Source organism: Primulina tabacum, chromosome 7 (assembly GCF_025594145.1).
Source record: "Primulina tabacum isolate GXHZ01 chromosome 7, ASM2559414v2, whole genome shotgun sequence".
In the NCBI taxonomy this organism is placed as follows: domain Eukaryota; kingdom Viridiplantae; phylum Streptophyta; class Magnoliopsida; order Lamiales; family Gesneriaceae; genus Primulina; species Primulina tabacum.
In genome coordinates this window covers 21,345,219-21,372,538 of record NC_134556.1, presented here as the reverse complement: position 1 = coordinate 21,372,538, position 27,320 = coordinate 21,345,219, and the positions used below count along the sequence as shown (strand labels likewise).

At 32.9% G+C, this 27,320-nt stretch overlaps 1 pseudogene; it reads right to left on the bottom strand.

Moving 5' to 3' along the window:
* LOC142550601 (uncharacterized) overlaps positions 1-27,320 on the bottom strand; it is a 64,863-nt pseudogene that overhangs the window by 5,455 nt on the left and 32,088 nt on the right.

Genomic DNA, 27,320 nt, shown 5'->3' with positions numbered 1-27,320 from the left:
TTAAACACACAACAACATGAATTTGGAAATAAAAAACACAAGTTTAGAACATATATGCATGTAGTTACGAAAATTCAGCTTGTGTGCCATGTTTTCCTTTAAAAACATGCTTAAACAATTACTATGGTGTGATAGATGTTTGAAAGAAAGAAATATGCGTGCCTTTGCATATTTAACGCACGAATTCTCGTTGACGATTGCGAAGAATGGTAACGCACGACCTTGGCTAGAAAACCCTTGAAGCTTTTGAATTTTTCTTTCAAATTATGGAAAGTGTGTGTCGTGTAAATTGATTGGAGAGAATTGGTGCTGAAATTCTGAAAGTGGCGTGCAAAAGTGAGGGTTTTGGGGTGGGGTTTAGAACATTAAATACTTAATTAAGTTACTGATAAGGCTTAAGCCCAATAAGTAGGTAAATTAGGCCCATTAGTGCTTAATTAAAATATTAAAAATAATTTTGTTTAAATAAGTTTGAGAATTTATTAGCCGGGTTGCCAAAACATTTGCATTTTTGTTGAAAATCCAAACTCGATAAAATTTACGTCCCGGCGTATAAAATCACCTCAAAATCTCTTATTTTAAAAAATATGAAAAAGCGTCACTCATATTTTAAATAATTAAAAACAATTATTTAATAAAAGCATTTTACATTTTTCAGCCCTCAGTCTCCGTTCCTCGATTGCAACTCGAATAATCCTTAAAAATACATTTTAATGCATGTAAATAGAAAACTACTAAAACGTCATGTAAACATGTCACATAATTAGTTAAGAAATTTAAAATGAATTAATTAACTATTTTTCATATTCTCTAAATTTGCATGCAGTTGAATTACGTCGTCTTAATTTTTGGCCCTTACAACGAAAGTCACAATTGAGGAAATGAATTCAATTAAAAGGAAAATGTATACGTATATGATGAAAATGAAAAAAGTCTATGATGAAAGGAAAATGTTTAAAGTTTATGTTCATGAAAAGCAATTTTATTAAAAGTATTTTCAGTGTTGTTTGTGAATGTATATAAATTACTTGCTATCATGATTAATGTTTGCTGTGTCAACAGACTCACTAGGTGTAATCGATGCAGGTGAGTATGATATTGATGGATGACTTGATGGTTGAACTAACTGGACTGAAGGTGCACACAACCCGAGGACCGTCGCTAGTTTCCGCAAAAATTATGTTTAAGATTTAAGCTACTTTAAAGAATTTACGACTTATGATGCTTTTGAGAGGATGTTAGAGTTAAGTTTATTTTTGAAATAATGTTAGCTTAGGGTTGGTTGACGTTTACGATTTTATGTTTTAAATGCGTTTTTTTGGATTTTTAAATAATAGTTGGTTGGTTTATTTCAAATGGTGCAAAACTACTTTAAAATATATTTATTTATATTTCGGCTGAGAATAGTCGGAAGAAGAAAAACATTTCTAGTATATTTAAAAAAAACGAGTTGTGGACGTTTCAAAATGTAAGTTTGGAGTGATTGAATGTGTTTGTAAAATAATATTTATTGAGTAAAAACTAGCTGTTTATGACCGTTACAAAATTTTCAAAAATAAATGTATGTATATGTAAATTTTATGGTAATAATGTTTAAATAATTATGTATATCACATCATAATATTATAATGAGTCGTCGGAGACTCCTTTTATATAATATTGTTACATCATACAAATATTTATATATATATAATGATTGTATAACAAAATAAAAATAGATAAACAGTGAAATAATTATATCACATTATTATAATGAGGTGTCATAGACTTCTTTATATAATAATAAGATATTATTCAGATATATATATACACGATAAATAAACAATAGCACAATAAAATTATATAAGCAGTATAATAATATAATAACATCACGTTATTACAATGAGGTGTCATAGAATCCTTTTATATAATTACATGATATTATATATTAAATATATATACAATAAAAATAAATAAACAGTAAAATAAATATTCTTACTTTTGAAAATTGTTACCTTTTTCTTGTGTTTTGGAGTTTTGAAAAAATATAGAAATCATTCGAGTATCGTGTTGATAACATGTTAAAAGTAAAAATTTCCGGTAACAAATAAAAATTTCAAACTCACAAAATATATTAAACTACACACTTTATAAAATTTTGTCTACTCAATTGTGTTTTTCTTCACAAATTTAGATACCTATTGTAATGTCTAAGAAATTCGAATTACGTAACCCGACACCATGAAATCTAGGGTTTTACAAAATATGTGTTTAATTATTTTATTGCATGAATATGTATGTCTTTTCATGTTTAATTTTGAGTTTCATGCATTAGTTTTAAGTTGTATTTCGTGCACGAACGAGTAACGGAGACCGGGGATGATCAAGAAAAACATTTTTATTAAATAACTATCTTTTTAATTATTTAATATATAGTGTATTTAAGTATGATTTTTGAAAATGGACATTGGTTGGGTATTGTTACTCGTTGGATCATATTTTTAACCGGTACGCAATTTTTAACGATCCAGAGAAATTTTTGAGGGTTCAGAAAATATTTTCAAAAACGTACCAAAACGTAATATTTTTCGGGAGTGTATTTGGGCTTTATGGGTTTATTTTAGTACTTAACGGGCCCAAAACCCTTTTAATCTATTTAATTCTAATTAGGGGCCCATTAGTGTGCTATATTTTGACTTAAACCTAATTAATTAAACCCTAAACCTAATATCCTCTAGTGGCCGCCCCCTCCCCTCATTCAGCAGCCTCCATCCTCATGTAAAACCAGCATTATCTCGGTTTTTCCTCTCAAATTTTCAAGAAAGCTTCTTCCTCGTCTCTCCGGTGCAAATCCTATGCGCGTATCTTCGAGTTTTTGAGCGTATAAATGTTAAGGCACGCTATGTATATTCATTTGTCATCATTCATGCTGTAAATATACTGTTATGCGTTCCATGTATGAAGGTTTCACAGTTTTTTCTTGTTAAATCGTTTATGCATTTGGTTTGTCTTGAAATCAGCATGTTTACGCATACAACTGACGTTTTTATGATTCTTGTGCAAGGGGACTGCCGAGTTACGCTGCTAAGGGGCTGTCACTTCAAGTAAGTTGGTGTCTAAGTGTTACGACTTTGATTGTTGCACTCCCAAGAGCAGGTTGTCCACAAGTAGTATAATTCGGTGAGTCCGATATCGTATCCACAGGAAAGCCAAGGTAATTACAAGTCCACAACAATGTCTTTTTGTTTTGTTTTTGTTTTTGTTTCTTTTTAATTTTAATTGTTTGAATCTTTTAATTTAAGTAGTCGAGATTAAATGATCCACTCTTGGTATTTTAATAAAGTTAACATTAACGAACAATATTGAAATCCACTTAATAAAATGGTTCCAATATATTAAATAATCATATTTATATTATGTTATATATTATTATCTCATAAGTATATAATATATACCAAAACTTATAAATGTGGTCAAGTATTTATTGTGCTATATATATTTGTAAACACTAAATCAAGGTTCCCACTTTAAATGGTTGGTAAAACCAAACAAACATTTAAATGGTACCAATAAATTAATACTATGATATATTCATGTATAATAAATCAAGGAATCCAATTTAAATGGTTGGTAAAACCAAACTAACATTTAAATGGTTCCAATAATTTAATATTATAATATATTTATATATAATAAATCAAGGCATCCACTTTAAATGGTTGGTAATACCAAACTAATATTTAAATGGTTCCAAGAATTTAGTGTAACATATAGTAACAATAAATCAAAACTCCCACTTATAAGTAGGGTATAAAAATGCTTAAAGAAGTAAATATAACATAAACAATAAATAATGATTAAACAATATAAAACATAGATTCTTATCTTTTAATAACCTTATTATCATGCCAAGATTTTCACCTTATCATTTCAACTTTAGGAAGTTAGCTATTCATTATTCAAAGTGTAAAACTTTGAATATGAAATTAACATGCTAATTATATTTAAATGAAGAAATAAAAGAAAAATATAGAGAGAAATATTATGAACTCAAAGGTTTGTTCATAGAATGAGGGATATCTCAATTCATTACAATGCACCCTATTTATAGCCAAATTTGGGGAGACAACCACAAATAAAATATTATTTTTTTACACATAAGTCTTCATTGGTGTTCCAAGATATTATATTATATTACACATCACTTTTAAAATCTTCTTCTCCGAATTTGCTTCTCCACATTAAAAGAAATATGTGGATAATTGAGTAGTCTAGTTGTGGTATTTTTTTCAAACCATTTGACCTAGTAATTTGAGAGATATGATCAAAATACTAGAGCATGGTAAAACTGCCACTCCTTTGGTAACTTTATTTGTTGCTTAATTTGATCCCAATTGTGAAAGGATTTTTATCTCATACTTGCAACCAATATGTAGATATTAACATCAACTTTCTACAGGTCCAAGAATCATCTTAATCCCATTTGCAACGCCAAGTTTATTCTTGTTTTATCGAACCCGTAAAAAATAGTAAAAACTTGTAATTACACAACAACTTATATTTTATACAATTTATTATAAAACATATAATATTTAAACATTTAATAAAACAAAAACTATATATTTATATTATAAAACATTTAATTAATGTATAATTTTTATGTTTATCACACCTCCCAACCAGCTTATTGCTAGTCCCTAGCAATTTAAGCGTTAATAGCAATACAAAACATATTGATTAATTTAAATAGAAATGTAATCAAAACTATCTAAGTGTTTAAATTAAATTTGAAAATTGTCAAAGTTATATCAAGATAATCATAATTATAATTTATGAAATAATTTGAGATGATCAATTCAAAGCTTATTTCAGGTAGTTAAATGTACACGGTCTTCAGAAATTCCTAGTCCTCACAGGTTAATAAATGTTTCAATTTATGGCAACGATTTCTCTCATGGAGTTGGAATACAGATAAATGCTCAGAAAATGGTTTACAGAATGCAGACAGACAAACGAGCCAAACTAATCAAAAGATAGAAAATCCATTTATTCAAAATCTAGTTGTTCTTATTATATATTTTTTCCTGATATATATATTTTTTCATAACATCATGGAATCAGACTAAGTTTATGCTTCTTGACCACATATTTATTTAATTTGTATAATAAATTTCTCTTTTTTTTTATGAGAGATATATGGGTCGTAGTATATAACTTAAAAATTACATAGATCTTCAATATCTTTTTTTTTTGTATTTTTCTCCTTTTTTTTTCAGGAAATATCATTTTTTTTTCAAAATAAGAACTCAAGATCTAAACAATAGATAGTCTCTCTCATGATCAATAAAGGCTCGAAGGCTGTTTTCTCAGTCCTCTCCAGTCACTCACAAAATATGTATGAGTTTAAAATTTTAAGCACTCTTATAAGGTATATCTTGGGCCATATACTTTAATACCTAATTTTATCACAATGGTTAATCACTCAAAAAGATTTCATAAATCATATTTTTATATTGATCAGAATATTAAAATTGACTTTTTTTTTCAAATAAAAATTTAAACATTCTTAAATAGATTAATGCATGTTCTAATTTATATCTTTCAAACATGTAATGTATGACATTTTTGTAAAAATTACTAAGATACAAACAATAAACATGATTTTATTTTAAAATAATATATATATATTTTTAATTTTTTAAAAATTTTTTTTTTTTAATTTTTTTTTTATAAGTTTGTTCTCCCTCCAATCAGAATATGACATTGTCCCTAATGTCAAAATAACTATTAATAAAGAGTACATAATGAAAGAGATATCACCTGGAATTTTATTGAAGATAACAAACTGAAACAAACGCAAACCAATCCACGACTTTTGAATCAATGATCCAACTTCCTTTACTTACTGCTTGATTGCGACCAATTGATTTTTGTTATCATCGGATCAGGCTTATGAACAAAAGCTTCCAAATCATCAATTAATTGGTCGGCAGTCGAAGCACAGATGAGCATCCGTCGTGAATTTTCTGAAATGAAATTCTGTTCCACAGCTTTATCAAGAAATGTCAACAAACTGTCATAATAATTATTGATATTCAACAAGCCCACAGGTTTATTATGGATATTAAGTTGTGCCCAAAAAACAGTGTGAAAAATTTCTTCTAATGTACCAAAACCACCTGGTAGTGCGATAAAAGCATCAGAATTTTCAATCATTTGAGTGATTCTTTCGTACATAGAAAAAACTTTTAATTCCTCCCCGATCGTAACACCTGTAATATTTCCTTCAGCTAAAGCTGTAGGAATAATACCCAAAACCTGACTACCTCCAAGATGAGCAGATGTTGAAATAGATCTCATTAACCCAATATTACCTCCCCCATATACAAAGTGAATTTTTCTCTGAGCCAATATCTTTCCAAGATTATTCGCTGCTTCTACAAACACTGTATTTTTTCCAGGACTCGACCCACAAAATACACAAATATTTTTCAATGTTTGTGCAGAGGATCCAGCCATGTTTTTTTATTTTCTTTTTTTTTGTCTGCGAAAATAGAGAGAAAGATGAGAGATTTTATAGGGGTAATATGTTATCATGACAAAACTATGGGTCAAAGCTGTAAACAGAATAAATAGTAAAAACAATAATGACACATGCATATAAACAATAGTGTGATTGTGGCTCACAATTTTCCTCTGGTTTTACGTCCAGAAACGGCTTCAACGCCTTCTATGAGTCGAGGATATGCTTCGCATCTAATTTTCTTATAAATTGGCAAACAAGGTCTTTTTTAATCGGATTCCCAAGACTATGACGCTCATCTTGGAATTGTTTCCATAAACGGAGAAGTTCAATATGCACATGCCCACTAGAATGCGTCTCAAGAGTCAATAATATGTTATCTAAAGACTCCTTACTCAGCTCATTCTTAATGAAACCAATTTTATCTTCTCTGTTATTGGAAACACATCCCAAAGATCTGCATCGTTTGTCACAAGTCCATCTTGCACACTTATGACAAACCCCTAAACTTTTGGCCCTTCGTTTTTTCGCATAAGTGCTTTTTCCTAATCCAGGCAAATACCGAATGAGCAATGATTGTGGAACTTCTCCTCCTACTCGGACCTTAGCTTCTATTACAAGACGAATATCTTCTGGAATTCCTTTTTGCATTAGCAATCTCAATCTTTCACACCTTCTTGCATAAAATTTTCTTAGAACATTTTCAGAAACAGAGGGAAAATATTTACAAATTTTTGAGAGAATTTCATCCATTTTGAAAAGAAAAGAAATGATTTATTTATTTTTTTGTATCAGCAATTGTGGGAAAATGATTTAACCGACTATGAGAGTCACGGAGTACCGCTATCCGCCATTTAACCGGGAAAATAAAAGATTAAGAAAATCGGAAATAAAAACAAACAAACTTAAATGCAACACAAAAAAAATAAAAAAAAAAATCAAGGATCAGAAAGGGAAATAAACTCTTCTTGAAAGATTTCATTTTCTAAAAATGGTTTAAGCCTTTGTCCATTTACTTTAAAAATATCACCATTTTTAGGATTTTCAATATCCACAGCGCCATAAGTATACACATGCTTTACAACATATGGGCCTGTCCATCTTGATCGTAATTTTCCTGGGAATATGTGAAGTCGAGAATTATAAAGCAAAACTTTTTTACCAATCTCAAAAGATTTTCTAAGAATTTTTTTATCATAAAATGATTTGATTTTTGCTTTATAAATCCTTGAATTCTCATACGCGTCATTTCTGAGTTCATCAAGTTCATTAAGTTGCAATTTACGCAATTTGTTGGCATCATCCATGCTTGAATTTAAAGTTTTGATCGCCCAATAAGCTTTATGTTCCAATTCCACAGGCAAATGACAATGTTTTCCATAAATCAACCTATAAGGAGACATATTCAATGATGTTTTAAAAGCTGTTCGATATGCCCAAAGTGCATCATTAAGTCGCAGAGACCAATCTTTTCTATTTGAGTTAACAGTTTTTTCCAAAATTTGCTTTATCTCCCTATTAGCTAATTCAACTTGTCCATTTGTTTGAGGATGATAAGGAGTAGTTACTTTATGAGTAATACCATATTTTTTCATTAATGAAGCAAAGGGTTTATTAACAAAGTGAGTTCCCCCATCATTTATCATGGCTCGAGGAATTCCAAATCTACTAAAAATATTTTCTTTTAAAAATTTGATGACGATTTTATGATCATTTGTTCGACATGGAATTGTCTCTATCCATTTGGAAACATAATCAACTGCAACTAAAATAAACAAGTATCCAAACGACGGTGGAAAAGGTCCCATAAAATCTATTCCCCAACAATCAAAGATTTCAATTTCAATAATAGGATTCAAAGGCATCATGTGTCTTTTTGAAATCGCACCCAATTTTTGACAATTTTCACAGATTTTGCAGATTTCGTGGGTGTCTTTAAACAAAGTGGGCCAATAAAATCCACACTGCAAGATTTTTGCAGCTGTTTTCTTTGAAGAAAAATGTCCTCCGCATGCTTCTGAATGACAAAATTTAATGACACTACTTACCTCATTGTCGGGTATGCAACGTCGAAAAATTTGATCCGGACAATACTTGAACAGATACGGATCATCCCAATAAAAGTTTTTTACCTCATTCAAAAATTTTCTTTTATCTTGAGAACTCCATTGCGGTGACATTTTTCCTGTCACAAGAAAATTTACTATGTTAGCAAACCAAGGTGTAGTAGTAACTGAAAATAAATGTTCATCAGGAAAATTATCGTTAATCGGTGTCATTTCACAAGATGATCATGTTACTAGTCTCGATAAATGATCGGCTACGACATTCTCGTTTCCTTTTTTTATCTTTGATCACAATGTCAAATTCTTGGAGCAACAAAATCCATCGTATCAGTCGTGGCTTTGCATCCTGTTTGGTCAACAAATATCTAATAGCAGAATGATCAGTAAACACAATAGTCGTTGATCCAATCAAATAAGAACGAAATTTATCTAATGCAAATATTACAGCAAGTAGTTCTTTTTCAGTTGTGGAGTAATTCATTTGAGCATTGTTTAAAGTTCTACTTGCATAATATATCACATAAGGCTTACCGTTTCTTCTTTGACCCAATACTGCACGGACTGCATAATCACTCGCATCGCACATGATTTCAAATGGTAAAGACCAATCAAGAGGTTTCATGATAGGAGCTGATGTTAAATGTCGAATGATTTTATCAAAAGCATTTTGACATTCTTGAGTCCACTCAAATGCAGTGTCTTTTGTTAAGAGGTTACAAATTGGTTTAGAGATTAAACTAAAGTCCTTTATAAACCTCCTATAAAATCCAGCATGTCCCAAAAATGAGCGAATTTCTTAAATGGTTTTTGGAGAGGGTAAATTGGCAATGACATCAACTTTTGCTTTATCAACTTCAATTCCATGAGATGACACGACAAGTCCCAAAACAATTCCAGAAGTAATCATGTAATGACATTTTTCCCAATTTAAAATAAGACCTTTTTCCTCGCATCTTTTTAAAACTTTTTCCAAATTTTCAAGACAATTATCAAATGTATTCCCAAAGACAGTTAAATCATCCATGAAAATTTCCAAACAATTTTCAACCATGTCGCAAAAAATGCTTAGCATACATCTTTGAAATGTTGCTGGCGCATTGCATAATCCAAATGGCATCCTTCTAAATGCAAATGTTCCAAAAAGACATGTGAATGTAGTTTTATCTTGATCTTCGAGTGCAATGGGAATTTGATAATAACCTGAATATCCATCAAGAAAACAGTAGTATGGATGACCTGCTACTCTTTCTAAAATTTGATCCAAAAATGATAATGGAAAATGATCTTTTCTAGTGGCGTCCTTTAATTTTCTATAATCAATACACATCCGCCAACTAGATGGGACTCGACTTGTTAACAATTCACCTTTTTCATTTTTTACCACTGTGATGCCAGATTTTTTTGGAACTACTTGTGTTGGACTTACCCACTTAATATCAGAAATAGAGTAGATAATCCCAACATCAAGTAGTTTGAGAACTTCAGTTTTCACAACATCTTTCATGTGTGGATTTAATATCCTTTGTGGTTGTTGAGATGTTTTTGCATTTTCTTCTAAGTGAATTTTGTGAGTCCAAATTAGTTGATTAATGCCCTTGAGATCTTTTAGTGTCCAACCAATTGCATTTTTATGTCTTTTAAGCATATCAACTAATTTACCTTCTTGATCACTTTCTAGTTTGGAAGAAATTACCACCAGATATGTTTCATCTTCTCCAAGAAATGCATACTTCAATTCTTCTGGCAAGGGTTTTAACTCCAATATGGGTGGTTCGTCTTTGTTTGTATCAAATTCTTTCTCTAATCCTGGTAACGATTATTACCTGATAAAATCATCAAGATCAATTTCAATATTTCTTTAACAGTTTCAATTGAACAAATATCTAATTGATCACGAGTACTCCCTTCTTGAATGTTTTCTTCCACAAGAGTTTCAATAAGATTTTCATCTTCACTTTCATCTCCTTTGTCATGTGGTTGCTTACAAAGATTAAGAACATTGAGCTCCAAGGTCATGTTACCAAATGACAACTTCATTATTCCATTCCTGCAATTTATAAGAGCATCAGAAGTTGCTAAAAATGGACGACCCAGAATTACAGGAATTGCATTACAAGCTTCGATAGGTTGTGTATCTAAAACTATGAAATCGACAGGATATACAAAGTTATCAACTTGGACCAATACGTCTTCTACCATACCTCTTGGCACTTTAACAGATCTATCGGCAAGTAAAAGTGTTACCGAAGTAGATTTTAACTCGCCTAGATTGAGTTCTTGATAAACTGAATATGGAAGTAAATTCACACTAGCTCCAAGATCAAGCAATGCTTTTTTAATCTTTCGTTCTCCAATAATACATGAAATAGTAGGACAACCAGGGTCTTTGTATTTCAAAGTATTATTATTTTGAATGATTGCACTTACTTGTTCGGCTAAAAATTCTTTCTTTTTCACATTCAATTTTCTTTTTACAGTGCACAAGTCTTTCAAAAATTTGGCATATGATGGTACCTGTTTTATTGCATCTAATAAAGGAATATTAACTTTTACTTGTTTAAAAATATCATATATATCAGAATTCAAATTTGATTTTTTTGTATTTTTCAATGCATGAGGGAATGATGGTGACACTGTTTGTTGAACCTCCTCTTCGCAAGTTATGGGTTCCACTTCCTTACCCTTTGGAGTTGATTTATCATCATCTTCACAAGGTTCAAGAATGGATTTTTCCACAAACTTACCACTTCGAAGGGTAATAACAGATTTTACCTGATCCATCGATTGAGTTCCAGAAGTTCCAATTTGTGAATGATGATCCTTGGGATTAGGAAGAGGTTGTGAAGGAAATTTACCTTTTTCATGAACATTAAATGCAGATGCAAATTTAGCAAGAGTATCTTTCAAATCTGTCATGGTTTGAGCAGTTTGAGTATTGATAGACTCTTGCTTTGCAATGAAAGAATTTAATGTATCTTCCAAATTTCTTTTAGGTGGAGGAACATAAGGTGCATAATTTTGAAAATTTTGTTGATTTTGGAAATGTGGTTGTGAAAATTGTGCAGCATTATCATTCCTCCAACTAAAATTTGGATGATTTCGCCAACCTGGATTGTAATTTTGAGAAAATGGTTCAAAATTTGGCCTTTTGAAATTGTTCAAAACATTGGCTTGTTCATGGAGACATTCTTTAAAAGAGGGCAAAGTGAGACAATCTTTTGTAAAATGATCACTTGTATCACAGATATGACACGCAATTTCTTGAACAGATTTTAATTGACCATTCTTTTTCAATTCAAGTGCCTCAACTTTTCTTGCCAAAGAGGTAAATCTAGCTTGAAGATCATGTTCATCTTTGAGAGTGTACATACCTCCACCAGATGTAGGAGATTGAATCTTGTTTGATGGTTCGATTGTACCTATAGTGTCCCAATTTTGAGCATTTTCAGCTAATGAATTGAGATACTCAATTGCCTCGTTTGGATCTTTATCTTCAAATGTTCCATTACACATAAATTCAACCATTTGCCTATCTTTAGGTGTTAAGCCTTCATAAAATTGAGAAACAACTCTCCAAATTTCAAAACCATGATGTGGACAAAGATTAAGCAATTCTTTGTATCTATCCCAACACTGATAAAAAGTTTCTCCTTGTTTTTGAGTGAAAGTGATGATTTGCCTTTTGAAAGAATTTGTTCTATGAGATGGAAAAAACTTTTTCAAAAATTGTTGTTGCAATTCATCCCAAGTTCGAATGGATCCCGATCTAAGATTTTGTAGCCAATTTTTAGCTTTATCTTTTAAAGAAAAAGGAAAAGGCTTAAGTCGAATGGTGTTCATGCTACAATTTAGATAATTATATGTGTTGCACACTTCTTCAAATTCTCGTAAATGCATGTATGGATTTTCGGAATCTAAGCCATGAAAATTGGGTAAAATTTGGATAATACCAGGCTTAAAATTGAAATGAGATGCATCAGGGGGAAAAACTAGACATGAAGGTGCACTAATACGTGTAGGATTCATGTGATCTCTAAGTGTTCTTCGTCTATCATGATCATGTTGAGATTGAATTTCATCTTCATTTTCTTCGATGGGTTCTTCCGCCATGTTTTGTAAAAATAAAGGGTTATTTCGAATGAGTCGAACACTAAGTGTACGTGACCAAATGCTCATGCAAATGCAAATGCAAAAGAATAAAAACACACAAAAGCAATACAAATTCAAATAAAGAAAAATAAACTATAAACAAAATTAAATAAACTTGAAATTAAATTATACTTCCCCGGCAACGGCGCCAAAAACTTGTTGCGACTTTGATTGTTGCACTCCCAAGAGCAGGTTGTCCACAAGTATTATAATTCGGTGAATCCGATATCGTATCCACAGGGAAGCTAAGGTAATTACAAGTCCACAACAATGTCTTTTTGTTTTGTTTTTGTTTTTGTTTCTTTTTAATTTTAATTGTTTGAATCTTTAATGGGTAAATTTTAATTGTTCAAATTTTAATTTAAGTAGTTGAGATTAAATGATCCACTCTTGGTATTTTAATAAAGTTAACATTAACGAACAATATTGAAATCCACTTAATAAAATGGTTCCAATATATTAAATAATCATATTTATATTATGTTATATATTATTATCTCATAAGTATATAATATATACCAAAACTTATAAATGTGGTCAAGTATTTATTGTGCTATATATATTTGTAAACACTAAATCAAGGTTCCCACTTTAAATGGTTGGTAAAACCAAACAAACATTTAAATGGTACCAATAAATTAATACTATGATATATTCATATATAATAAATCAAGGAATCCAATTTAAATGGTTGGTAAAACCAAACTAACATTTAAATGGTTCCAATAATTTAATATTATAATATATTTATATATAATAAATCAAGGCATCCACTTTAAATGGTTGGTAATACCAAACTAACATTTAAATGGTTCCAAGAATTTAGTGTAACATATAGCAACAATAAATCAAAACTCCCACTTATAAGTAGGGTATAAAAATGCTTAAAGAAATAAATATAACATAAACAATAAATAATGATTAAATAATATAAAACATAGATTCTTACCTATTAATAACCTTATTATCATGCCAAGAGTTTCACCTTATCATTTCAACTTTAGGAAGTTAGCTATTCATTATTTAAAGTGTAAAACTTTGAATATGAAATTAACATGCTAATTATATTTAAATGAAGAAATAAAAGAAAAATATAGAGAGAAATATTATGAACTCAAAGGTTTGTTCATAGAATGAGGGATATCTCAATTCATTACAATGCACCCCTATTTATAGCAAAATTTGGGAAGACAACCACAAATAAAATATTATTTTTTTACACATAAGTCTTCATTGGTGTTCCAAGATATTATATTATATTACACGTCACTTTTGAAAATCTTCTTCTCCGAATTTGCTTCTTCACATAAAAAGAAACATGTGGATAATTGAGTTGTCTAGTTGTGGTATTTTTTTCAAACCATTTGACCAAGTAATTTGAGTGATATGGTCAAAATACTAGAGCATGGTAAAACTGCCACTCCTTTGGTAACTTTATTTGTTGCTTAATTTGATCCCAATTGTGAAAGAATTTTTATCTCATGCTTGCCACCAATATTGTAGATATTAACATCAACTTTCTACAGGTCCAAGAATCATCTTAATCCCATTTGCAACGCCAAGTTTATTCTTGTTTTATCGAACCTGTAAAAACTTGTAATTACACAACAAATTATATTTTATACAATTTATTATAAAACATATAATATTTAAACATTTAATAAAACAAAAACTATATATTTATATTATAAAATATTTAATTAATGTATAATTTTTATGTTTATCACTAAGTGTTGTAGTCGAAGCTTGGTTGGTCTAGGTGATGGCCCAGCAGATTGGTTGGAATACCCTAGCGGCTAGGCGACTCGATTGAGAGGCTGTGGTGCACGGCTGTGCAAGGGTCATCCCTAGTCCTGGTGTGGGGACCCGGTCGCTAATTATCTTCTTAATCGTTATTAGGATCAATTTACTAATCAAGTAATTAGGGCCATAAAATTTTTTTCATTAAACTGCGGAACGTAATGGGATTAATCTAATATACAAACAGTATAAAACTACAAGTTTTGTACAACATGCATTCTAGTTCCAAATTAAGGTTCAACTACTACAATCAAGTAATGAAACCTATCTACATCAAAGTCCGGAATCACCACTTTAATCTCGATCTCTCATCATCTTCTCGACCCTGATCATGTCCCACCTGTTGTCATGCACACATACAAACAAGACAACAGCCGGATAACTCCGGTGAGAATTTAATCCCAGTATAAATCATGTATACATGCATTTCATATAACAGCATATATAAAAGCATGAAATAGATATCAAGACATGTATCATAATCTGAAATCATAAATTGATATCAAACAGTAATTCATATTCTGAACATGTATCACATAAGAAATATGAATCAATATAGACTCTGAATCACACTCTGTGATTCTAAGACTCTGACTCAATCTCTTAGACTCGACTCATCTCTCATCTAGGGATCCCGGTCTGAATAAGAACGTAACAAGCCTCCCACCTACCCTCCCGTTCGTGGTGGCGGTACGTTCCTATTTCTGGACTTTGGTCTGATCTGTATCGAATTATCAGCAATAAGGACCTGCTCTGTCTCTTAAGCACGTCGATACACCAAACGTCCACTGTCTTGACAGATCTGCCAAAGACTTGGCATGTCTGCCAATCCTATTCTAACAAGGTGCAATGGGCCAATGATCGCTCTGTCAAAATCTAGCCCCTCTGTCAGTGACTCACACTCAATAACTATCTGTTATTCACTGCATCTATATAGATCAATAAAATCAACATACTTAGACAAAGCATACAAAAATATGAAAACAATAACATACACGTATGTGGTTTAGGGAAACTCAAGTCTAATCTGACTCAAGTCGATCTCTCGGTTAACACTGATTTATACTTTTCTTTTCGTTCTATCGATCTGGTTTTGTCGAAGTCTCAAACTCACTGCCTGTCCAAAACAATCTGGCAATAACAATATCGAATACACTGTATCAATGTATAGCTTAATTCAAACTCTGTTCTGATTAATATCCAATCTACTGTATCAATATTCAATTAAATTTAAGATCTTTCAGTCTTATCAAATTTTGACGGCACAATGGTCCAATTTCCAAGTACCGGTAGTACAGATCATTGTATATCAATCTCCATAACTCATAATCAATCGTTTAACATAATCTGATACTAAATTGGCATCATTTCAATCCTATCAAATCTGATAAATTATAACAATTGTATAAACAGTCTGTTCTTCGATCTGACTTCAAATACATACTGATCAGTATATCCAGCACACATAATAATAATCAACTCTCAATTCATAATCAGTAGCAATACAAATCTGATATCGATTCTTACTCAATATCTTCCGAAATTCATAATAATTCCATACCATATCTGTTCTTCAATCCGGTTTCAATTCTACTATGTCTACTATGTCTAGAACACCATATATGAATCCTATTCGATTCCATCAACCTCATATTTTTAAATCATATCAAAACGTAGTAAAACTTACGTCCAGTTGTAGCTCGTAGCGAGAGGAGCACGATCTTGCGTTCGGATTCAAATTCTGATACACGGATATTTCAAACTCACGATTTAAAGGTATGGGAAGCTTAGAGGAATTTGCTGAGGGAAAATCACGATTTCTTCTGCTGAAATCGTGAGGAATCAAGATATATATATATATATCTCAATTGCATGTAAAACATGTGGCTAAATCTTCATACTGCACATCGCACCGCGGGTGCACTATACCTTGGACCGCGGGTGCGCTATACCTTGGACCGCGGGTGCGCTCGGTGTACTGATATACATCAATTTTTCTAGAAGCACGAACCGCGGGAGCGCTATGCTTTACACCGCGGGTGCGCTCACCTTACTGTAGCAACACCGCGGGGGCGCTCTGTCTGGTACCGCGGGTGCGGTGTCTTCTTTCACCAAAAACGTACCCTACTGGCCAGTCACCGCGGGTGCGGTAGAATTTCTTGGCGCGGGTGCGGTCTCTCTTTGCCAAAACACTCAAATTGCAACGCCGCTGCTTCCTGTCTGTTCTTCTATCGCCTTATTCATAATATATACCAATTCATAAGTATCACACTCAAATCTCGGGCATTACATTTCTCCCCCTCTAAAAAATGATTTCGTCCTCGAAATCACAGACAATCATCTCCTAAGCAATAAGATCCAATGCAATAAACAGGAAGAAATAATAGAAGCTGAATTAAATACTTACATCAGAGCCATAATTCTGGGAATTCCTGTCTCATATCAGATTCTGTTTCCCAATTAGCTTCTTTAATTCCTTAATAATTCTACTGAATTTTCAGCAGTGGAATAGTCTTCATTCTGAATTATTCTTCTTCTATTGATTCTGATTCCAATCTGGAATATTAATTCAAGAAGTATAACGTCATAATACGACTTGAGGTAATTCTGATATAATCGATATCAAAATACTGGCTATACCATATCCGTATATACTAATCAACAACTCAAAATAGATCAACACCATCATCTGTTACCAAGTCTGTTTAGTGCCAAATCCATTCAATATTTAAACTCTTGTTGTAATTACCAACATCTGTCGACTGATATCGGCATATTTATCCAGTCTATACTGATCTGTCTTTATCCTCTTCCGAATCAATTCCAATTTTCTGTTATATCTCTGACTATGTCAGGTTCAATCTCAGGCACCACAGAGATATTATCGCAATAAATAGAGAATATGCACTTCTTTCTGTACAACGGTTCCATCTCAATATTCGTTTGATAGCTGCGCTGTACGATAACTCACAAAATGGCAAAGAATCCAATCAACTAGTGCCAAAATCAAGCACTGTAGTTCTAAGTATATCTTCTAATGTGTAGACAGTCGGCTCTTACTATCTGTCGGTTTGAGGATGATATATGGTACTCAACTGTCACTTTGTACCTAGAATCTACTGTATACTTTGCCAATGTACAAATAAACCGAAAATTATGATCTTATCCAATCAATTCTGGCATTTCATGCAATCTGACCACTTTTCTGACATAAATCTCTGTCATCGAGTCCTGTCTGTATGTTCTTATGTACGAATTAAAATTCGCAGACTTGGTCAGTCAGTCATTCTTAACTCAAATCAATGCTCTCTTTCGGCAGCATTGCAATAGCTTCATCACGATTTCCCTGGAAATGTGACCTTATTTCCATTCAGGAATCGATAAGCTATATAATCAATTTCCTGGTTTCTTTCTTTCGATCACGAGGATGAATACTGAATTACTTACTGTACATATCTAACAATATCTTTCGTTTCAAATCCGAAACATCTGACACAATAAGTCAGTTATTCACATACTATACAGTACCACATACCTGATATTCTGATTGATACCCCGCACCAACTATCGATATCAATTTCCGAACATTCTGATCAACTTTCTGAGTCGCTTTAATTCTCAAAATCAGTTCTGATTCAACTGGCACAATATCAAATTTCTACAGTCTACCATCTATTTCAAATATTCATTCTGAACAACCGAAATATCAAATCAAATTCAGAACATCAGTGATAGATAATAGCCTGCTAATACTCCTAGAACTGCCAATATCTAACACTGTCGTCAATTTTAACCAATTAATCACGATCTCACTCCGCTAAGATAAACAGATATATCATCTTTGAATATAACAAGCCCTGAATATAACTTGTCTCAATCAAGATTCACATTTTAACAGTTTCTGTATACCATATCTCAGTTTTCAAAATATTCAATACCGTCTTCAAATATTCAACAACTGAATACATAAGGAGTCCCTCTGCTCCTTTCGGTAATACTCAAATCATAAATAACACGGATATCAAAGGAATTCTAAATCTAGAATCCTTACCGTACTATATTCATTCTTCGGCCATTTCAGGTTCGAATCTTACCATCTTCTAAAATCCGTTTATGGTAACTCTGTACTTGATCAGCATAGCCATATCAGTAATGCAGTCATACTCAGACACACAAGTATAATACCAGCTAACTCAATCTCATTCTCACCCCACTGTAGTATACGATGCTTACAGAATTTATTGATACCAAATCGCTTCCCAAAACTGAAGAGATAAACTACTACAGCAGATAAGTACTCAATAGATAATACATAAATCAATGCAATTCGTTCAAAAATAACGTATAGGATGCACTAGTATCTATCAATCCCAATACAGGATAATCATAAATAACAACTACCTGTCACTATATCATCAAGTGCATCCGGGGTCTGTTCTTCGGTAACTGTCACCAGATGCTTCTGTTCCCTGGACACTTCGGGAATCTCTTTGTGGACATACTCTAGCAAAGTGTCCTTGCTGTTTGCAAATGTTGCAACTACCAAGTACTCCTTGGCATTGCTCTGTGGGATGTCTCCCTCCGCAAGCGCTGCAATAAACTCCAGTATAACTCTGGCTAGACCCACTGGAACCAGACAAACTACTGCCAGACCTCTTGAACTGTCTTCCTCTGGCTTCCAAATAATCTTTCTTTCCACCACTGCTGCCACCAATCTCAAGTCTGAGAGGTGGTTGTTGTGGTCTCAATGTTGGAAGTACAAACGAAGCTCCTTTCCGTCTCATTAGACTAGCTTCGGCTCTCTTAGATTTACTCAAAATATCAATAAAAGTATAGGGTCGGCTCACACTTATCAATGTCAATATCTCAGGATTCAATCCCTTGATGAAACGATCAATCACAGCTTCATCATTCTCAGCCACGTGAGGAGAAAAACGTATCAAAGTAGAAAAGTGGGCAACATATTCTGCAATGTTTAGTTGACCCTGTTTCAAATTTTCAAATTCTGCCTTCTTGTCCTCTCGGTACGAAGCTGGGAAAACCCTTCGATAGAATTCAACTTTGAAGATCTTCCAAGAAATCACTGTACCACGCTGTTCTAAGACTTCCTTGGTTGCAATCCACCAGCTCTTTGCGACTTCCCGTAACTGATGTCCAATCAGTTTAACTCTTCGTTCCTCTGGATACTCAAGTGAATCAAACAGTATCTCTATATCATCTAGCCAACTTTCGCAATCAATAAACGTCTCAGTACCCCTTAAAATCGGCGGTGAAATCACTGAAACCTCTGTAACTATGTTTCCATCAGAGTTTCTCACACATCCATCTGATCATCAAGATACTTCTCTTTTCTGTGATTCCTCGAGGAGATAGATCTGATTATCAAAATCATCAGTAACCAGATATAACAGTTCTGTTTCAATCCTCCTCCGATCATCTTACAGCTGATCAAGAATCGGGTCTGATACATTCTCAATCATATATATTATCAAATCAATTCAGATATTCAGGAAATCAAATATTAAAGCAATAAATCATGCTAGCAATCACAAGCAATTAAAGAAAACTCAATCTACCCCACTCATTCTATCTTCTATCTCAATCTAAAGGATCTATCGCTCTGATACCACCTGTTGTGGGGAACCAGACGCTAATTATCTTCTTAATCGTTATTAGGATCAATTTACTAATCAAGTAATTAGGGCCATAAAATTTTTTCTTTAAACTGCGGAACTTAATGGGATTAATCTAATATACAAACAGTATAAAACTACCAGTTTTGTACAACATGCATTCTAGTTCCAAATTAAGGTTCAACTACTACAATCAAGTAATGAAACCTATCTACATCAAAGTTCGGAATCACCACTCTAATCTCGATCTCTCATCATCTTCTCAACCCTGATCCTGTCCCACCTGTTGTCATGCACACATACAAACAAGACAACAGTCGGATAACTCCGGTGAGAATTTAATCCCAGTATAAATCATGTATACATGCATTTCATATAACAGCATATATAAAAGCATGAAATAGATATCAAGACATGTATCATAATCTGAAATCATAAATTGATATCAAACAGTAATTCATATTCTGAACATGTATCACATAAGAAATATGAATCAATATAGACTCTGAATCACACTCTGTGATTCTAAGACTCTGACTCAATCTCTCAGACTCGACTCATCTCTCATCTAGGGATCCCGGTCTGAATAAGAACGTAACAAGCCTCCCACCTACCCTCCCGTTCGTGGTGGCGGTACGTTCCTATTTCTGGACTTTGGTCTGATCTGTATCAAATTATCAGCAATAAGGACCTGCTCTGTCTCTTAAGCACGTCGATACACCAAACGTCCACTGTCTTGACAGATCTGCCAAAGACTTGGCATGTCTGCCAATCCTATTCTAACAAGGTGCAATGTGCCAATGATCGCTCTGTCAAAATCTAGCCCCTCTGTCAGTGACTCACACTCAATAACTATCTGTTATTCACTGCTTCTATATACATCAATAAAATCAACATACTTAGACAAAGCACACAAAAATATGAAAACAATAACATACACGTATGTGGTTTAGGGAAACTTATTGGCCGTCTATATTCAAAGATACACATTTACTTTGCAAACCTTGTGAAAACTGTCAGAAGATGGGATCAATTTCAAAACGAAACATAATGCCTTTAAACCCAGTCATAATTATTGAAATATTTGATAGTTGGGAGATATATTTTATGGGTTCATTTCCATTATCTTTTGGATTTACCTGCATTTTAGTCGTTGTTGATTATGTTTCAAAATGGATTGAAACAATTGCATGTAGAACTAATGATCATAAAGTTGTTATAAAATTTTTAAAAGAAAATATTTTTAGCCGATTTGGAATACCTAGAGCAATAATTAGTGATGGGGAAAGTCGTTTTATAAATAAATCATTTTCTTCTTTGTTAAGAAAATATGTCATTATACATAAAGTTTCTACCCCATATCATCCTCAAAGTAATGGTCAAGTTGAACTTGCAATTATAGAAATAAAAAAAATTTTAGAAAAAAAACAGTTAATCCAAATAAAAAATATTGGTCTTTAAGATTAACTGATTCATTATGGACATATAAAATTGTATTTAAAACATCATTAGGGATGTTACCATATAGGTTGATTTTTGGTAAGCATTGTCCTTTACCCGTTGAACTTGAACATAAATCTTATTGTGCAATTAAATCATTTAATATTAATTTAGATGATGCATCTAAAGTATTTCATGATAAAAATATTATGAGAAAGTCATTTGAAATTGGACAAAAAGTTTACTTTATAATTCTCGTTTTCATTTATTTCCAGGAAAACTAAGATCGAGATGGTCAGGACCATTTATAGTTAAATTTGTTTATCCTCGTTGTGCTGTTGATATTGAAAATCCTAAAAATAATGACATGTTTAAAGTTAATGGGCAAAGACTTAAGCCTTTTATAGAAAATGAAATTCTTAATGATGATCTTATGCCTTTGTATGATGCACAATAGTTATTTGATATTTTCATTTTTTTTGCAGATTCTAGTTATTTCCCAGTTAAGTGGCACATAACGTTATTCCGTGACTGTTTAAGTCGGTTTCTTCAGTTTCCGAAAAATAATAATAATAATAATAATAATAATAATATGGATGCGTGTATTGTGAATCTTCGTAAATATTTTGCTTGTTTACCTGATAATGCCTTGAAGAAAAATTTATAAAGCTAGATGTGAGCGACTGAGGTTGATGATGACATATGGCATACCGAATGATGTCGGTTTAATAATTGAAGCAAAAGTCCGATTGGTTGGGGAAGTAAGTGAATTAATAATAAGATATATGCCAGGATTTGGTAAAAGCACATATGCCAAAAAGCGAAGAGCTAAACGTATAGGTGAATGTCATAAATGTGCAAGGTGGGATTGTAAAGGTAAATGCAAATATGTTGGAATGACATCGATGAATAGAGAAGATAAAATTTTATTCATTAAGAATGGTCTGAGTAAAGAGCCTTTGGATAATTTTCTAGAGGTTCTTGATACGCATTCTATTGTATACGTTCAAAATGAACTTCTTAAACTATGGTGGCAATTTCAACGTAAGGAATATCAATATGGACGTTGGAATCATCCTTACAAAGATCCTACTGTAGTAACGCATATCTATTTAGATAAGTATATATATATACAATTTCGTCTTGGGAATCTGACGTTAAAAGATTATGTTTTTCAATTTATAAGAAAATTGGATGGGAAGTATATCATCGACTCATAGAAGGTGTTGAAGCCGTTACTGAACGTAAAATCAGAGGAAGATGTGAGCCACAATCACAACTACGCTGTATATATGTGTTTTAATTTTATGTCATTTTTATTTGATTTTGATAATAATAATTTCTTATTCAAATATTGACTTTTGGCATTTTACGCTTATAAATTCATATGATGTGTCTAACAATTACTGATAACATATTTCTCAACATGTCAACATCCACAGTATGTAAAATAAAAATATTTTTGTATTTTGTGGATCTAGTGCAGGAAAAGATTCAATTTATGAAGAAGTAGTAGAAATTTTGGAATAACACTTTTTATAAAAAGATTCATTTTGTATATGGTGGTGGTGAAGTTAGTCTCATGGGAAAAGTTGCTAAAGCTGCGCATACAGGTGGAAGTGAGGTCTTAGACATTATTCCGATTACCTTAGCCAATCTTACTGGACCAATAATTGGAGAAGAAATGATCAAATGATTGAAAATTCAGATGCCTTCATTGCTTTGCCAGGAGGTTTCGGTAGTTTGGAGGAAATATTTCATACTATTTTCTCGGCACAATTAAATATCCATCATAGGCCAATTGGTTTGTTAAATGTTAACAACTATTATCATAAATTGTTATCATTTCTTGATGATGTTGTGGAACAGGGATTTATTTCATTAATTGCGCGAAGGATGTTAGTTTTTGCTACAAGTGAAGGTGAACTTATTGATTCACTACAAGGATTTAGTAATGAACCAGATCCAATCTTATCTGAACTTAATTGGCCAACATCCAAGAGTAAGAAAAGAAAATTCATGTGATGCTAAACTATTGATTCAACGGTATGTTATAATTTTTTTTTATGTACGAATTATCTTCTCTTCTTCTTATGTTATTTATATATATATATATATATATATATATATATATATATATATATATATAGACACACATATATAGTAATAATAATAATAATTTTTAGTTCAATTTCGAGTAAGGTGTCGGTAAAATGCACCTGAGATATATTAGTTAATAATTATTGTAATGCCCGAATTTTGAAAAAAAATAAAATTGTGGCAGTAGTTGTGATGGTTTATGTGATGGTTTATGGCTTTACGTTATGGTAGGAATGGTAATGAATGTTATAGAATTGACTAAATAATGGATGGGTAGAATCAAAGGTTGAATTTGAGCTAAATAGGTAATGGAAGTGCAGAAATGGTATAAAAAATGTGGCAGTAGTTGTATTTTTAGCATAATATTTTGTATATTGATCCAATTGATGTGAGGCCACTTTCATTAGAAAGATAAGACATAAGGCTATAATTTTCTTATTTTGAGTTTTGGTCAAATCATTAGGGAAGACGAGCCAAAAGCGCCATCGTCATTCTTATAATGACACATGTTGGGAGATTGAGCATAACGTTTTACTCAGACCTCCAAATGACATGAGGCCAATTGGAGATGCAAGCCAAGACATAGGGCTACAACTTTCTAGTTTATTACTTTCGCAAATTCTGAAGTTAAAAATGCGTTTTTGATAGAATATGGCGCCCCCCTACGCCAGATCCCGCGCGATGGCGCGCCCATTGCTGAAATTTTGGTGTTTGGGCAGTATGGTGCGCGCCCCTGCACGAAAACATGCGCCATGGCGCCCAGCACTTGTACAAAAAACGTGTTTTGAGGTTTGGATTGTATATATTAGATTCGGGAATGAATTTTGTATCATTTCTTCTCATCCTCATTTCTCTCCATCGGTTTAGAGCTAGGAATCCTCATTTCTTCTTCAATCCAATTTCTCCAAGACATTAATCTTTGATTGAAGCCTTAATCTTTGCTTGGAGATTAGAAGTTCTTCTCCTCAAGAGTTTAGAAGCAAGGTAAGAAAGCTTATTTCCTTGGGTTAGTGATTGAAGGGAAAACAATGAGTTGTTTGGTTTGAGTGTTAAGGTAAAGTTGTTAATATAATGATTGATGGTATTGTATGTATTGATATTTTGTAAAAGAAATGGAATTGTAGAGGAGCTAACTCTTTAGCACGCACGTCACGTGTTTGACAAAATGATTCAATGAACGTTTTTATGTCATATTACGGTTAAGAAATGATATGGATTCCTTCTTTACACAATTGTTGGGATTTGAGTTTTCTTGAATATCCAAATTGCGGATCTTGATTCGAAGCATTATTGATTTAATTATGAATTTTGTATAGAAATTGCTCTGTTTTGATAAATGATCCGAGTTCTTGAGTTATAGTAGAATTCAGAGGTTCAAGACTTCTCACCTACACATTTTGATCTTCATTTTGTAATATTTGAAAGGTATGTTACGGTCGATAACATATGAGGTAAAAGTATCATTTTTATTTTAAATTGAAAATTCTATGGCTTGATGAAATACTTGTGATTTTTGATGATTGATCTTTTGAGATGAGCTTATTATGATATTGACTTGATGAGATTGAAATGCATCATTGCATTGCATATTGAGCCACTTTTCGATTCAGATTTGATATGGCGGAGGTCGCTGCTATGGCCTGAATACTTTCTATAGGCGCACCATAGTCCCTGGATTGTAGAACACAGCACCCCACCTCGAGCGGATGAGTCGGTGGATGTTGCTAGGGTATTCTCTTTCCTTGGGTACCCTATGACTAGATGATTCACTTGATCTTAAAATTTATTGATAGCCCACAGCTTCTGATCATGCATTGCATTATATTGCATTTTTATGGATTTATATGAATTATTTTGAAAATTAAATTCTCATATGTTATTGATTGTATCATACTGGGTTTATACTCACCGGCACGTCGGCTACCTCTTGTTTTCATGTGCTTGACGGTAGGTGAGGCGAGGCTTGGGATGCCAGAGTCCAGTTTCAGGCGAGGAGATACGAGTTAGAGTGGGATTCTCGGGTCTTAGGAGCTATTTGATGATGTTTGGATTACTTTTGTTCAATAGTTATTTTGACATGTTGAAAATTATATTTCAAACATTTGAGACATTTAAATTATTCTGACGATGTTTATGTCAGTTTGTGAACAAGAAATTATATATTTTATTAAATCGTTTGGTTTGATACATTTAAAATTATTAGTATTAGATATCGGACCCGAGGCCCCACATTAGGTGGTATTAGAGCGAAAGATATTTGGGAACAGGATAGATCGAGTCAATTCGAATTGCTTGATCATGTGATATATTTTCTAGCAATTTCACTGTGCCGTAATGTGAAATACAAGATCATAATTGAGATACTCTATTGTTGAGCTATATTCGAGATTTTTGAGATTATTGAGTCTCGAGAGCCAGAGATGATTGATACAAGATTGAGATGATTATGATATTGTGATTTATCTATGTTTGATCTATTGTATATCAGACATGGCTACTCTTGGTAGAGGTCGTGGTAGACCTAGACAGAACATACAAGTGGCACAAGATCAGGGTAGTGCTACTCATACTCATATGAATATAACTCCGACTCCGATGGAGATACTGTTAGCCAGATTTCAGTCTTTGCACCCACCGATGTTGAAGGGTACTGAGAATGCATTAGAGTGTGAGAACTGGTTGGAGAATATGGATCAATTATTTGAATCTCTTGAGTATCCAGATGATCGTAGAATCAAATTAGTTGTTCATCAGTTATTGGATGTTGCTAAGAGTTGGTGGATCATGACAAAGAAAGCTTTAGAGGGTCGAGGTACGATTGTTACCTGGGATATTTTTAAATCTGAATTTTATCAGCGTTTCTTTTCTACCTCTTACAGAAAAGATAGGGGAGCCGAGTTTGCAAATTTAAAGCAGGGAAATCTGAATATTGAGGACTATGTTGCTAAGTTATCGAATTTACTGAGATTTGCTCCTCATGTAGCATCCGATGAAGAAGCTAAGGCTGATCACTTCATAAATGGTCTTAATCCTGATATCTTTACCCTGGTTAATACTGGAAGGCCTAACACTTTTGCTGAGGCTCTTGATAGAGCAAAGGGAGCTGAAACCGGAATCAATAGGCAGAGAGGTTCTCAGTATTCACAACGACCCCAACAGCCACAGTTCCGACAGCAGTTCAGACAGAGTAATAATGGCAACATAAGAGAACAGTTTAGGGCTAGAGGGAAGCAATTTAAGAGACATGGCAGTAATTTTTTGAATTCTAGTGGATCGAAACAGTCTGGTTCAGTTCAGAGCACTGGTTATTCAGGCACAACTTGTGGTCAGTGTGGTGGTAGACATTAAACCGATCAGTGTAGAGGAAATTTAGGAGTTTGCCACTTGTGTAACCAGGTGGAACACTATGCTCGAGTGTGTCCTAATCGTGGTAGTGAAATATCTCAGAGTGGGGGATCATCGAGACAGACACCTCACCAGAATGGTCAGTCCCCTACAGTTCATTATTATCAGCAATCAAACCGGTCAGATCAGAACAAACAGAGTGGTGGCCACAGGGCAGGACATCCACCTAGACAGCAGGCTCGAGTTTTTGCACTCACTGAGGATGAGGCACATCATGCTTCAGAT